General features: G+C 32.9%; 1 protein-coding gene across 4 annotated transcripts in view; it reads left to right on the plus strand.

The window, feature by feature from the left end:
- The window catches only part of SLC26A7 (solute carrier family 26 member 7), a 198,697-nt gene that overhangs the window by 70,329 nt on the left and 113,550 nt on the right, over positions 1–14,818 (plus strand). The window contains exon 1 of one of the 4 annotated variants that reach the window (XM_061171385.1): positions 1,628–1,711. The exons of the other annotated variants lie outside the window; for them this stretch is intronic. The gene's annotated coding sequence lies outside the window, so the exon portion shown is untranslated. Of the gene's footprint in view, positions 1–1,627; positions 1,712–14,818 lie in introns of those variants that run through there. 4 annotated transcript variants of the gene reach the window in all.

The following is a 14,818-nucleotide window of genomic DNA, read 5'->3' on the forward strand; positions in this document are numbered from 1 at the left end:
TTTTTCTTTCTGACTTACTTCACTCTGTATGACAGTCTCTAGGTCCATCCACGTCTCTCCAAATGACCCAATTTCATTCCTTTTTATGGCTGAGTTATATTCCATTGTATATATGTACCACATCTTCTTTATCTATTCATCTGTCAATAGGCATTTAGGTTGCTTCCTGGATTAATAATTTAAATGATAATAAAATATAAATGTAAATGCCAGAATTCTAGTAACATAAAAATAAATGTCTCATTTCCCAGAATGAAACTCCATAGAATCACAAGATTAAAACAGGATATTATCAAAGATAGTAAAAATAGTTTGGTTTTCATGGCCTTTTATTACTTGTAAGATCTGATCCAGAGTTACATATTTTGTCTTGTAACTACTTCAAGCATCTGCTTTCCTTTGTCATTAGCTCTGATCCTAGACATGTGACCTATATTTTAGCCAATTTTTAAACAAATGGCTGGACTTTATTTGACCTCCAAAGCCATCTGTCTGTTGTCAACCAAAACCCTATGGTCTGTTGGATCTTTTGGATCCAGGTCTTCAAGTGAATATTGCAGTAAAACAAGTCACAAAGTTTTTGGTTTCCAAGTACAAATATAGGTTATGTTTACAGCATATTATAGTCTATTAAGTATTAAATAGTATTATGTCTAGAAAAGCAATGTACATACCTTAATTAAATACTTTATTGCTTAAAAAATGCTAACCATCACCTGAACCTTCAGAGGCTTGTGACAGTAACATCAAAGATCGCTGATCACAGATTACCATAACAAATATAATAATAATGAAAATTTTTGAAATATTGAGAGAATTACCAAAATGTGACACAGCGACACAAATTGAGCAAATGCTGTTGTAAAAATGACACAGACTTTCTTGATGTAGGGTTGCCACATATCTTCAATTTTTAAAAGAAACACAGTATTTGCAAAGTACAATAAAATGAGATATGCCTATATTAGTTCAGGAATCTGAAACCTAAGAAATAGCAAACATTATGCCAGGTAATAATTTTGTGATTAAAAAAAATAATTGAGTCTGACATTTGTTGATTTTAATTATGATTATATCAAGAGGGCATTTTAAAAGAAGGCACACTCATAGAATTTCAGTCTCCTCACACTTCACTCCCCATATCCTCATCATTTCTATCCTAGTCTCACTCACCTTCTGGGGGTAACCCATCTCATTCATTCCAGGTTTATACTTCTAGTTTTTCTTATTGCACAATGAGAAGATACATGTGTATTTTCTTATTTGCCACATTTTGTCATATGAAAGGTAGTATTCTTTTGTATTTTATTTTATTTTACAATATATCCTAGAAATCATTCCATGTCAGCTCATAGAAAGGTCCTTCATGCTTTTTTATTGCTGCATAGTACTTAATTATATAGATATATCATAGTGATTCAACACATCTATATTTGAGCATTTTGGTTGATTCCAATATTTTGCAATTGTAAACAATGCTGCTATGTATGTGCACATGAATTTTCATAATGTTAATGGTATCTGTTCAAGGTGAAGTCTTAGAATGGAATTCCTGGATCCAAAAAGTCACTGCATATGTACATTTGTTAGATATTGTCAAATTCCTTTCCAAAGGAGTTGTAGCAGTTTGCATTCCCATGGAAATGTATGAGAGTTCCCTCAGCCTCACCAACAGAATGTGTTGTGAGACTTTTCAATTTTAGCCAATCAGGTAGGTGAGAAATTATATTACAAGGGTAATTTGTGTTTCTTAAATTATGAGAGGTTTGACACTTTTTCATATGTTTAAGACCATTTATATCAGTTTTGTGAATTGTCTCTTCATATATCTTTCCCATTTTTCTATCACAGTTTTGGTCCTTTACCTCTCAAATTTTATGGGTTCTTTATGTATTATGCATATTAGTCCTTTATCTGTGATATATGCTGCAAATGTTTTCTTCTAATTTGACAGTTCTTCTTTAACTTTATTTTACCATGCCATTAAAAAAATTTATATAGTCAAATTGATGAATTCTTTCTTTTTTTGCCTCTAGATTTTGAGTCAGCATTAGAAATCTTTTTCCTACACTGAGTTTACAGAGGAATTCACCATATTTTTCCACATTAATTTATTAAATTATTTTCTATTATATATATGTTTATATATAATTTTTCTTTTACATTTAGTTTCATGATCAGTGTGGAGTTTATTCTTGTGTGTGGCATGAGATGGATCTAACTTTATCTTTTTTCTACATGGCTTGCCAGTTATGCCAGCAACATTTATTAAGAAGCTCATCTTTGTTTCCATGTTTTAAGATGCAACCTTCATTATATCCATATTTATTTAGATCTAGCTCAGGACTTTCTATTCTATTCTATTAGTCTATACATAAAATCCTCGTGGCAGTACCACCCTGTTTTAGAGATGGAGACTTATAGTATGGTTTAATATCTTGCAGCAGTAATCCACCTTTGTAGTTTTTATTTCTTAGTATGTTCCTGCTCTTCCTATATGTTTGTTTTTCCTTATAAACTTTAGCATCACCCTGTCCAGCTCCATACAAAAGTTTGTTGATATTTTTATTGGGATTGTGTTAAACTGACATATTTATGATGTTGAGTTGTTCTATCCAATAACAGGGATGCCTTACCTTTTGTTCAACCATAATTCTATGTCTTTCAGAAGTGTTTCCTCTCGTGGGTTTTGCACATTTCTGTCAAGTTTATTCCTATGTATTTAATCATCTTTGTTGCTACTACAAATGAGGCTTTCTTTATCATTATGCCATCTAGTTAGTTATTGTTTGTGTCTATGAAAGCTATTGATTTTTTATATATATCTTGATACCTTATTGAATTCATTATTTAAATTCATTTTATTGTTCATTGATTCTCTAGTATTTTCTAGAGATATTTTTACTTCTTTACAAATTCATATAATTTGTGATTTCTCTTGTCCAATTGCATTAGATGATACCTCTATTATAATGTTAAATAATAGTGGAAACAATGGGCATTCTTGTCTTTTTCTTAAGCTTACTCAAAATGCCATTAGCATCTCAATTAAGATGCTGGCCTTAAAAATAAAGTCTATATATGTTATTATGTTAAGAAATTATTTATTGTTTTATAATTTTGTGTTTTGAATAGAAATCCGAAAAAGTGTTGAATACTGTTATAGGCTTTTTCAGCATATATAGAGACAAGTATATGATTTTTTTCTTCTTAAATCTATTATGTGGTATATTATATGAATGGCTTCCCTAATATTGAACCAACATCATATTGCTCAAATAAATACCACTTGATCATGGTGTATTTTATTCTTTTTTAAAATTGAAATATAGTTCATGTACAATATTAAATTAGTTTCAGTTGTACTGTATAATGATTTGACATATGTATACATTATGAAATGATCACCATGATTAGTCTAGTCCCTCTGTCCCATGGAAAGTTATTACAGTATTATTGACCATATTACTTGCGCTGTATATCACATCCCTGTGACTTATTTATTATATAACTGGAGGTTTGTACCTCTTAATCACCTGAAACTCTTTCGCTCCCTACCTCCCACCCTACCTTCCTCTGGCAACTACCCATATGCTCTCTGTATCTATAAGTCTGTTTTTATTTTGTTTTCTTTGTTTTGCTTTTTAGACTCCACATGTAAGTGAGATCATGAGGTATTTGTCTTTCTCTGTCTGACTTATTTCACTTAGCATAAACCCTCTAGATCCATTCATGTTGTGACAAGTGGCAAGATTTCATTCTCTTTTGTGGCTGAGTAATATTCCATTGTATATACATACCAGATCTTCTTTATCCATTCATCTGTTGATGGACACTTAGGTTGCTTCCATATCTTAGCCATTGCAAATAATGTGGCAATGAACATTAGTGTGAATATATCTTTTTGAATTAGTGTTTTTGTTTTCTTCAAGTGAATACCCAGAAGTGAAATTACTGGATCAAATGGTAATTATATTTTTAATTTTTTGGGGACCCTCCATAATGTTTTCTATAGTAGCTGCACCAAATTATATTCCCACCAACATTTCATGTGGATTCCCTTTTCTTCACACCCTGGCCAACACTTGTTATTTGTTGTCTTTTTGATGATAGCCATTCTGACAGGTGTGAGGTGGTATCTCATTGTAGTTTTGATTTGCATTTTCCTGATTATAAGTGATGTTGAGCATCTTTTCATGTGTCTATTGGACATCTGTTTGTCTTCTTTGGAAAAATGCCTTTTTGGGTCCTCCGCCCAGTTTTTAGTTGGGTTGTTTGTTTATCGATATTGAGTTGTATGAGTTCTTTATATGTTTTGGATATAAACCCCTTATCAGACATATATTTGCAAATATCTTCTCCCATCAGTAGGCTTCCTTTTTGCTTTGTTGATAGTTTCCTTCGCTATACAAAAGCTTTTTAATTTGGTGTAGTTCCATTTGTTTATTTTTGCTTTTATTTCCGTTGCCTGAGGAGACATCCAAAAAAATATTGCTAAGGATGATGTCAAAGAATGTACTGCCTATGTTCTCTTCTAGGAGTTTTATAGTTTCAGGTCTTACATTTGAATCTTTAAACCATTTTGAGTTTATTTTTGTATATGATGTGAGAAAATAGTCTAGAGTGATTCTTTTGTATTTAGCTGTTCAATTTTCCCAACATCATTTATTGAAGAGTCTATCTTTTCCCCATTATATAGTCTTCCTTCCTTCATTGTAGATTACTTGATCATATAAGTGTGAGGTCTTGGGTTCTCTATTCTGTTTCATTGATCTGTATGTGTCATTTTTGTGCCAGTACAATACTGTTTTGATTATTACAGCTTTGTAATATAGTTTGAAATCAGGCAGCATGATACCTCCAGTTTTCTTGTTCTTTCTCAAGATTTTTTGGCTATTCTGGATCTTTTGTGTTTCCATACAAATTTTAGAATTACTTGTTCTAGTTCTATGAAAAATGCCATTGATTCTTTGATAAAGACTGAATTTGTAGATTGCCTTTGGTAGTCTGATCATTTTAACAATATTAATTCCTCCAATCTGTGAGCACAGTATTATCTTTACAATTTTTTTTGTGTGTGTCATCTTCAATTTCATTCATCAGTCTTATAGTTTTCAGGGGACAGTTCTTTTACCACCTTGGTTAGATATACTCTTAGGTATTTTATTCTTTTTTGATGCAATTGTAAATGAGATTGTTTTCTTAATTTCTCTTTCTGATTGTTTATTGTTAATGTATACAAACAGCAAGTTTCTGTATATTAATTTTCTATCCTGTAACTTTACTGAATTCCTATATTAGTTCTAATAGTTTTTGGTGGTGTCTTTAGGATTTTCTATACACAGTATCATGTCATTTGCTACTTCTTCCTTTATAATTTGGATTTCATTTACTTCTTTTTCTTGTCTAATTGCTGTTGCTAGAACTTCCAATACTATGTTGAATAATAGTGGCAACAGTGTGTATCCATGTATTATTTCTGATCTTATAGTAAATGCTTTTAGCTTTTCACCATTGAGTATGATGTCAGCTGTGGGGTGTATATGGTCTTTTTTATGTTGAGGTATGTTCCTTTTATACCCAGTTTGTTGAGATTTTTACAAATGGATGTTGAATTTTGTGAAAATCTTTTTCTGCATCTATTGAGATGATCATATGATTTTTATTCTTCATTTTGTTAATGTGGTGTATCACATTGATTGATTTGTGAATATTGAGCCATCCTTATATCCATGGATTAAATCCCACTTGATCATGGTATATGATCCTTTTACTGTATTGTTGATTTTGGTTTGCTATTATTTTGTTGAGAATTTTTACATCATTTTTAATCAGTGATACTGTCCTGTAATTTCCTTTTTTAGTGATGTCTTTGCCTAGTTTTTGTATCAGGGTAAGGCTGACCTCATAGAATGAGTTTGGAAGTGTTCCTTCCTCTACAGATTTTTGGAATAGTTTGGGAAGGATAGGTGTTAACTCTTCTTTAAATATTTTGTAAAATTCACCTATGAAGCTGTCTGATCCTGGACTTTTATTTATTTGTTTGTTTTAATTACTGATTCAATTTCAATATTGATAATTGGTTAGTTCATATTTTATATTTCTTCCTGATTCAGAGTTGGTAGATTGAACTTTTTAAGAATTTATTGATTTCTTCTAGGTTGTCCATTTTATGGGCATATAATTGTTCATAGTAATTTCCTATGACCTCTTGTATTTCTGTGGTGTTGGTTGTATCTTCTCTTTTATTTCTATTTATTTTATTTATTTAGGTCCTCTCTCTTTTTTTCTTGGTGAATCTGGCTAAAGGTTTGTCCCAATTTTGTTTATTTTGTTTCATTTATTTCTGTTCTGATCTTTATGAATTTTTTCCTTTCTACTAACTTTGAGTTTTGTTTGTTCTTCTTTTTCTACTTCCTTTATGTGTAGATTAGATTGTTTTTGAGATTTTCCTTGTTTCCTGAGGTAAGATTTTATCACTATAAACTTCCCTCTTATAGTTACTTTTGTGGTATTCCATGGATTTTGGATCACGGTTTTTCCTTTTTATGTCCAGGTATTTTTTGGTTGCCTCTTTTATTTTCTCAGTGAATAATTGGTTTTTTAGTAGCATATTGTTTAGCCTCCACGTGTTTGTGGTTTTGCATTTTTTTCTTGTTGATTTCTGGTCTCATGCCATTGTGGCCAGAAAAGCTGTTTGATATGATTTCAATCTTCTTAAGTTTAGTGAGACATGTTTTGTGGTCTAGCATGTGATCTATTCTGGAGAATGTTCCATGTGCACTTGAAAAGAATGTGCATTCTGCTGCTTTTGGATGGGATGTTCTCTGTGTATCTATTAAGTTTATCTGGTCTAATGTGTCATCTAAGGCCAGTTTTCCTTATTGATTTTCTGTTTGAATGATCTGTCTATTGATGTAAGTGGGTTGTTAAAGTCTCTCACTATTATTGAGTTACTGTTAACTTCTCTCTTTATTTCTGTTAATACTTGCTTTATGTATTTAGGTGCTTCTATGTTAGGTGCATATATATTTAAAATTGTTATATCTTCTTGTTGGATTGATCCCTTTATCATCATGTAGTTTCCTTCTTTGTGTCTTATTACAGTCTTTGTTTTAAAGTTTATTTTGTGTCATATAAATATTGCTACCTCACCTTTCTTTTCGTTTTCATTTGTTTACTTTCATTTCCTCATTTCATTTCCTCACTTTCAGTTTGTGGGTGTCTTTATTTCTGAAATGAGTCTTTTGTAGGCAGCATATATATAAGTCTTGTTTTTTTTAACCCATTCAGCCACTCTGTGAAGTGGATTTTTGACTGCAGCATTTAGTCTATTAACTTTTAAAATAATTATTGATAGTTATCTACTTATTGCAATTTTGTTAATTGTTTTCTGATTATTTTTGTAGTTGTTTTTTGTTTCTTTATTCTTCTTTTGCTCTCTTCCCTTGTTATTTGATGACTATATTTAGTGTTATTCTTGGATTCCTTTCTCCTTTATTGTGTGTATATATTATAAGTTTTTGTTTTCTGGTTACCGTGAGGTTCATATATAACAAGTTGATGATCTCTTAAGTTCAAATGTATTTGAAGAACCTTGCATTTTTTTTTTCACACACACACACACTGTATTTTATTTTTACGAGAGATGAATAGACTGACACCAAGCATTGTACATGGATGACCACAACAAAAGCAACAATGATTGCAATTACCAAACATGAAACACACTCATACTATGTCATAATATTGACATTCAGTCCAGTAATCCTCCACTGTAACAGCGCCTTTACTTTGCAGTGAAAATTGATTTGTATATTCTTTGCCTCTGAGTCCTTGTGGGATTTTTTCTTTTTTTAAATTCAAACAGAAAGTCACAAAAATTATACTCATCCTCATCAGTTCACTCAGTCGAACCTTGCATTTTTACTCATCCCCCCCACACTTAATTTCTTTGAAATCTTATTTTGCATATTTTTGTTTTGTGTATCTCTTAACTACTTATTATGGATATAGAGGATTTTACTACTTTTGTCTTTTAACCTTTCTGATAGCTTCATAAGTGGTTGATCTGCTGTCTTTACTATATGTTTATCTTTACCAATAAGATTTTACTTTTGTGATTTTCTTAGTTCTAGTTGTGGTCTTCTCTTTTCCACTTAGAGAAGTCTCTTTATCATTTCTTTTAAAGTCAGTTTAATGGTACAGAACTCTTTTAGCTTTTGCTTGTCTGTAAAACCCTTCACCTCTCCTTCAAATCTGAAAAATATCCTTGGTGGATAAAGTATTCTTGGTCATAGATTTTTTTCCTTTCATTATTTTGAATATGTCATGCCACTACCTTCTGGACTGTAAAACTTCTGCTGAAAAGTCAGCTGATAGCTCTATGGGAGTTCCCTTGTATATAACTAGTTGCTTTTCTCTTGCTGCTTTTAAAATTCTTTCTTTAAGTTTTGACATTTTAATTATAATGTGTTTTAGTGTGAACCTCTTAGGGTTCAGCTTGTTTGGAGCTCTCTGTGCTTCGTGGACCTGGATTTCTGTTTCCTTTCCCAGATTAGGAAATTTTCTAATTTATTTAATTCTTCAAATAAGTTCTCTGCGCCTTTCTCTCTCTATTCTTCTGGAATCCCTATAATGTTAATGTTACTTTGCTTGATGTTGTCCCAATGTTGTCTCAGCGGTCTCTTCAACTATCCTTATTTTAAAATTCGTTTTTTTCTTTTCTCTGTCTGGCTTGAGTGATTTCCCCTAACCTGTCTTCCAGTTCACTGATTCGTTTCTTTGGTACCATCTAATATCCTGTTGATTTTTTTTTTTTTTTAGTGTATTTTTAATTAATTTTATTATTCATCTCTCTTTGGTTATCTTTATATTTTCCAACTCTTTGTTAAAATTCTGACTGTGTTCATCCATTCTTCTCCTAAGGTCATTGAGCATGTTTATGATCATTACCTTGAACTCTTTATCAAGTGATTGCTTATCTCCACTTTGTTTAGTTCTTTTTCTGGGCTTTTTTCTTACTCCTTTGTTTGGAACATACTCTTCTGTCTCCTCATTTTGCCCAAATCTCTGTGTTTCTTTCTATCTATTAGGTCAGTTATGTTTCTGTATCTTAGAGAAGTGACTATGTAGGAGACTTCATGTGGGGCTCAGCAGCACACTCCTCTCTGGTCACCAGAGCTATATGATTGAAGGTTTCCTCTTATATGAGCTGTGTTGGCCCTTTTAGGGTATACGTGGGCCTAGCCACTGGCCTGGTTGTTTTAAGAACCTGCTTCATGTAGTGGTTGTGGGATAGCTGGCCATGAAGTTTGGGAGATCCTGGGGTGGTTCAGTGTCACGGTTGGGCAGGGCTGCATCCCCAGGTGGCTAGCTGTCGTGGGCCCAGGATGGTACTGGCCCACTGGTGGATAAGTATGCCCTCAGGACTAATAGACTAGAGGGAGGATTTCAAAATGTCACTTGCTAGCACCAGTGTCTTTGTGGTAGAACAAGCTCCAAAAAATGGCTGACCCCAGCATCTGTGTCCCCATTTACCTCCTGCCTCTCTAGGAGACTTTCAAAGATCAGCAGTTGGATCTGACTCAGGCTCATTTTAAATCACTGCCTTCATGCTGGGACTTGGAACATGTGAGACTTCACAAACACTCTTTAAGAAGAGAGTTTCTGCTCCTACAACTCTCTGGGCTCTCCTGTATGCAAGTCCTCCTGGTCTTTAAAGCCAGACATTATGGGAGCTCATTTTCTTGGTGTAGAACCCCCAGGCTCAGGAGCCTGATGTGTGACTAGGACCCATCACTTCTTGGGGAGAACCCATGCAATTGTGATTGTCCTCCCATTCGTGAGTTGCCTACCTAGGGTGTGGTTCCTGACTGTACTGCATCTCTGTCCCTTCTACCCATTCATTGTGGTTTCCTTTTTATATCTCTGTTTGTGGAACATCATTTCTGCTACTCTTCAGGTTGTTCTCATAGATAGTTGCTCTGTAAATAGTTGTAATATTAGTGTGCCCATAGGAGTAGGTGAGTTCAGTGTTTTCCTACTCCACTATCTTGGCCACACCTATATTTTATTCTTACTGTGGTTTGGATTCTGTTTATTAAATTTTTATTTAGTACTTTTGCATTATTCTTCTTCAGTGGTATTGGTGTATAGTTTTCATTTTTGTACTATCTTTATCAGATCTAGTTATCAATGCTTTTCTTTCTTCTTAACATTCTTTTCCAATGCTCTTAAGCAATGTATCACACTTTTGGAACATCTAGTCTTTGAAGGTTTTGTAGAATCCTCCTTTAAAGAATCTCCCATTGAAATCATTTGCTCCCTGGTGCTCTGTGGGGTGACTTACTGATAATGTACTCTATTTCTTCTACAAAAGTTGATCAGTTTAAGCATTCTATCTCTAATTTGTCAAATTTGACAATTGGAATTTTGCTAGAAAATTTCTGTAGAAAATTATCATTTTCGTGTAGCTTTTCAAATTCATTTGTATGTAGGTCTTTAATTTCTTATGATTTTAAAATAATCTCTTATTTTAATCTTTTTTCCCCTTTGTCATTTCTTATTTTTATATTTGTGCTTTTATCCTTTCTTCATGAACAAATTAGCTGGTGGTTTGTCTATTTTGTTAATTCTTTATTTTTTTAAATAACAGGATTTTGAAATAGTAGATCTTTTTTTTCTATTGGTATCTCTGCTTTTATCTTTATTATTTCCTTCCTTTTGCTATTTTTTTAGTTTATTATTTTTCTAGTTTTTGAGCTAGGAATTCAATTTATTTATTATAACTTAAAATTTTTTTTATTTATAAAAACATTTAGGACTATGAATTTTCCTATGCTTATTGCTTGAAATATTTTCTATAGATTATGATTGTGTTTCAATATTGATATTTTTTAGAACTTTTGTGATTTCAGTTCATATTTCTCCTTTCACCCAACAATTATTTAGGAAAAGGGTTTTAAATTTCCAAATGAATGAGGCTTTTTTTTTCAATTTTGTCTATAATTTCTACTGTTGTTGCATTGTGGTCAGAGATTATTATTTGTAATAACTCTACATTTTCTAATTTACTAACATTTTCCTTATAACCTAATATATAATAAATTTTTGTGAATGTTTCATGAGCACTTGGGGGAAAAAGTGTTTCTTAATGTCTACCTTACTGATTATGTTGTTATGTCTTTAATATTATTATTATTTTTGTCTACTTGATCTTTCTTGCATTAAAAATGGTGCATTCATTACTGTAGGTTGCCTTCATCAAAATAAACAGACGTTGCCTTGTAGTGGTTTGATCACCTTTTAAGTAAACTGTACATATGTGAGTCATAATGCATTCAAATACCTCTCATTCATTGTCATTCATGTAAGATAAATCATTCCTATTTCTCTTCTCCCTTACTATTTCTTTTATGTTGCTAGTATAAAGTGTACTTTTACACCACAGTGATGTAATGTGATATGTTTCTATGTTGTAGATTACATTATGGGCTCTTTAAAAACATCTTTATCGAAGTATAAATTCCACATATTTGGAGTAAGTTTTGACATATGGATATACCCATGAAACCATCACAACAATCAATATAATGAAAATATCTGTCACTCCCTTAAATTATTCCCCTGACACTTGACCTTCTTCTCACTCCTTTAGGAAACCCCCTTCTCATCAACCACTAAGCACTATAGATTAATTTATATTTTCTAGAGATTTATAAAAATGTATCCATTGTATTATTTTTGTCTGGTTTCTTTCCCTCTGCATAACTTTATTGTTGTTGATTTTCTAGTTTTATTTTAATGGTTTTGTAACACAGTAGGGACCTCTGTGAGTAGAACTCATGCACTATCTGATTGTGACTGAACTGACTGCTCTGGGAATATTTTTATTTCCATTTCTGTCATCTATTTATAAGATACATTAAATGTCTCATTTTACAAAGAAACGCTAATGTTACTGATGTAAGTTTGCACTATTATTGTTACTTTTCAAAACAAGGAAGAATTTTCTAGCCATAAAACGGTAGCAGCCAGGAGAGGAATTGATTGCTTGCGTATAGCAATGAGGTGTTAATTTCAAGGCAAGGTGGAACCATTTTTGTTGGGGAAACAAAGCATTTTTGTTGGGGAAACAAACACTCATAAGCATTTTTGTTGGGGAAGCAAACACTCATTAAAAATTATGGCACTTTAAAAACCATTGTTCTCTTTTCCCTGTAGCTCTTATTATTCTCCATAATGGGCACTTTGCCCATTCCTTTTTCCAAGAACTTAGAGGAGTCTGGGATTGTCCCCCATCCATTTACCTTTGGAAATTTCCCCAAGCTTTACTTTTCTGAAACAACCACAGGACAAGATTTCTGCCCTGGAGGATGTGGGGATATACGACTCTTTAGTTCAACAGTTGCACAAGCATGGGGTGGCATAGGTGGGGGTGTTTAGTGACAGAGTCTTTTATTATCATACTGGTACATTCTGGAAACACATAGTCTTATGTCTTCACAAATGATAAAAACCAGCTGCAGACCAAATAAGAGATTTTCCATTTACTTTTTATTTTGTACTAAATATTTTTTTGCATTTTCTAAATAATAGGATCATGAGTATAGAAAGGATTTAAGATGTTAACTCATTTAGCCTGCTTATTCAACACATCATTCTTACTCCTTCCAGAAAAATCGAATTTATTCTTTTGTAATGCTGGGAAAGACAATCTAAAGTCCCTTTTGATGATGTTTTACTATTTCACAACCATTACAGACAGGAAGCCATTACTCTGTTTACTCTAAATCTTTCCAGCTGTGTTTGTACCTGGCAAATCTAAGAAACAATTCACTTAATAAATTTAGGATTATAACATCCTTAAAATTATAGATTGAAAATTCTTCATATTAAAAACAGTAATAATATTTATTATCCTACTATGTGCCAAACTCTGTTCAAAGCTTACTGCATGTATTCATATATTTGATCTCCATCAGCATTTTATGAAATAAATAATATTATACTTCTCAATATACTGATGAACATATTGAAAGTTAAGCGACTTATTTAGAATCTCATATTTAGGAATTGGCGGGTAGGAGTTGGACTCAAGTATACAGTCTCTTAAGTGCTATGCTACACAGCTTTTTAAACTAATACTGAGAAAGGAAGCAAGAAAATTCAATCCAGCACCTGCTCCGGCCAGGCATTGTGCTAGTTCTCTCCAACATTTTATCTCCTTAAGAGTAGCAGCAGCCTGTGTGCTAGGCATGACTTGTCTGGTATCTGGTAGGGCAATGGACTTGGCTGTACAACTGTGTACCTGCCATTCTTGAGACCTTCAAGGCCCTTTCTAACACCATTTATATGACAACACTTGTATGTCATTCAGGGCTCAGCTTAAATATAATCATCTCAGACAAATCTTCACTGACATATCTTAATATGGTTTTAAGTGATTATCCTTACTTCCTCTATGAGACATTGCTCATAACTTACATTATAGGACTTCTCATCTACCAGAAAACATTTTCCATGTATTTACCTCCCTTTCTGGACTGTTAGTTTCTTTTTTTTATATAGAATCAATAGCTAAACATACCAATTCTTTTTTTTTTTAACATCTTTATCGGAGAATAATTGCTTTACAATGGTGTGTTAGTTTCTGCTTTATGACAAAGTGAATCACCTATACATATACAAATATCATCATATCTCCTCCCTCTTGTATCTCCCTCCCACCCTCCCCTCTAGGTGCTCGAATAACACTGTGCTGGTCTGCCTGTGCTAAGCAGCTGCATCCCACTACCTATCTATTTTACAATTGGTAGTATATATAAGTCCATGCCACTCTCTGACTTTGTCCCAGGTTACCCTTCCCCCTCCCTGTGTCCTCAAGTCCATTCTCTACATCAGCGTCTTTATTCCTGTCCTGCGCATAGGTTCTTCATAACTTGTTTTTTTTTTTTTTATTCCATATATAAGTGTTAGCATATGGTGTTTGTTTTTATCTTTCTGACTTACTTCACTCTCTATGACAGACTCTAGGTCATAGAGTCACCTCACTACAAACAATTCAATTTCGTTTCTTTTTATGGCTGAGTAATATTTCATTGTAAATATGTGCCACATCTTCTTTTTCCATTCATCTGTTGATGGACACTTAGGTTGCTTCCATGTCCTGGCTATTGTAAATGGAGCTACATTGAACATTGTGGTACATGACTCTTTTTGAATTATGGCTTTCTCAGGGTATATGCCAAGTAGTGGGAATGCTGGGTTGTATGGTAGTTCTATTTTTTAGTTTTCTTTAAGGCACTTCCATACTGTTCTACATACATGTGGTTGTATCAATTTACATTCCCACCAACAATGCAAGAGGGTTCCCTTTTCTCCACACCCTCTCCAGCATTTATCATTTGTAGATTTTTTGATGATGGCCATTCTGACTGGTGTGAGGTGATACCTCATTGTAGTTTTGATTTGCATTTCTCTAATGATAAGTGATGTTGAGCATGATTTCATGTGTTTATTGGCAATCTGTAAATCTTCTCTGGAAAAATGTTTATTTAGGGTTTCTGCCCATTTTTGGTTTGGGTTGTTTGTTTTTTTGATATTGAGCTGCATGAACTGCTTGTAAATTTGGGAGATTAATCCTTTATTAGTTGCTTCATTTGCAAATATTTTCTCCCATTCTGAGGGTTGTCTTTTCATTCTGTTTATGGTTTCCTTTGCTGTGCAAAAGTTTTTAAGTTTCATTAGGTCCCATTTGTTTATTTTTGTTTTTATTTCCATTTCTCTAGGAGGTGGGTCAAAAAGGATCTTGCTG

The sequence above is a fragment of the Eubalaena glacialis genome, chromosome 17 (assembly GCF_028564815.1).
Source record: "Eubalaena glacialis isolate mEubGla1 chromosome 17, mEubGla1.1.hap2.+ XY, whole genome shotgun sequence".
Lineage (NCBI taxonomy): Eukaryota > Metazoa > Chordata > Mammalia > Artiodactyla > Balaenidae > Eubalaena > Eubalaena glacialis.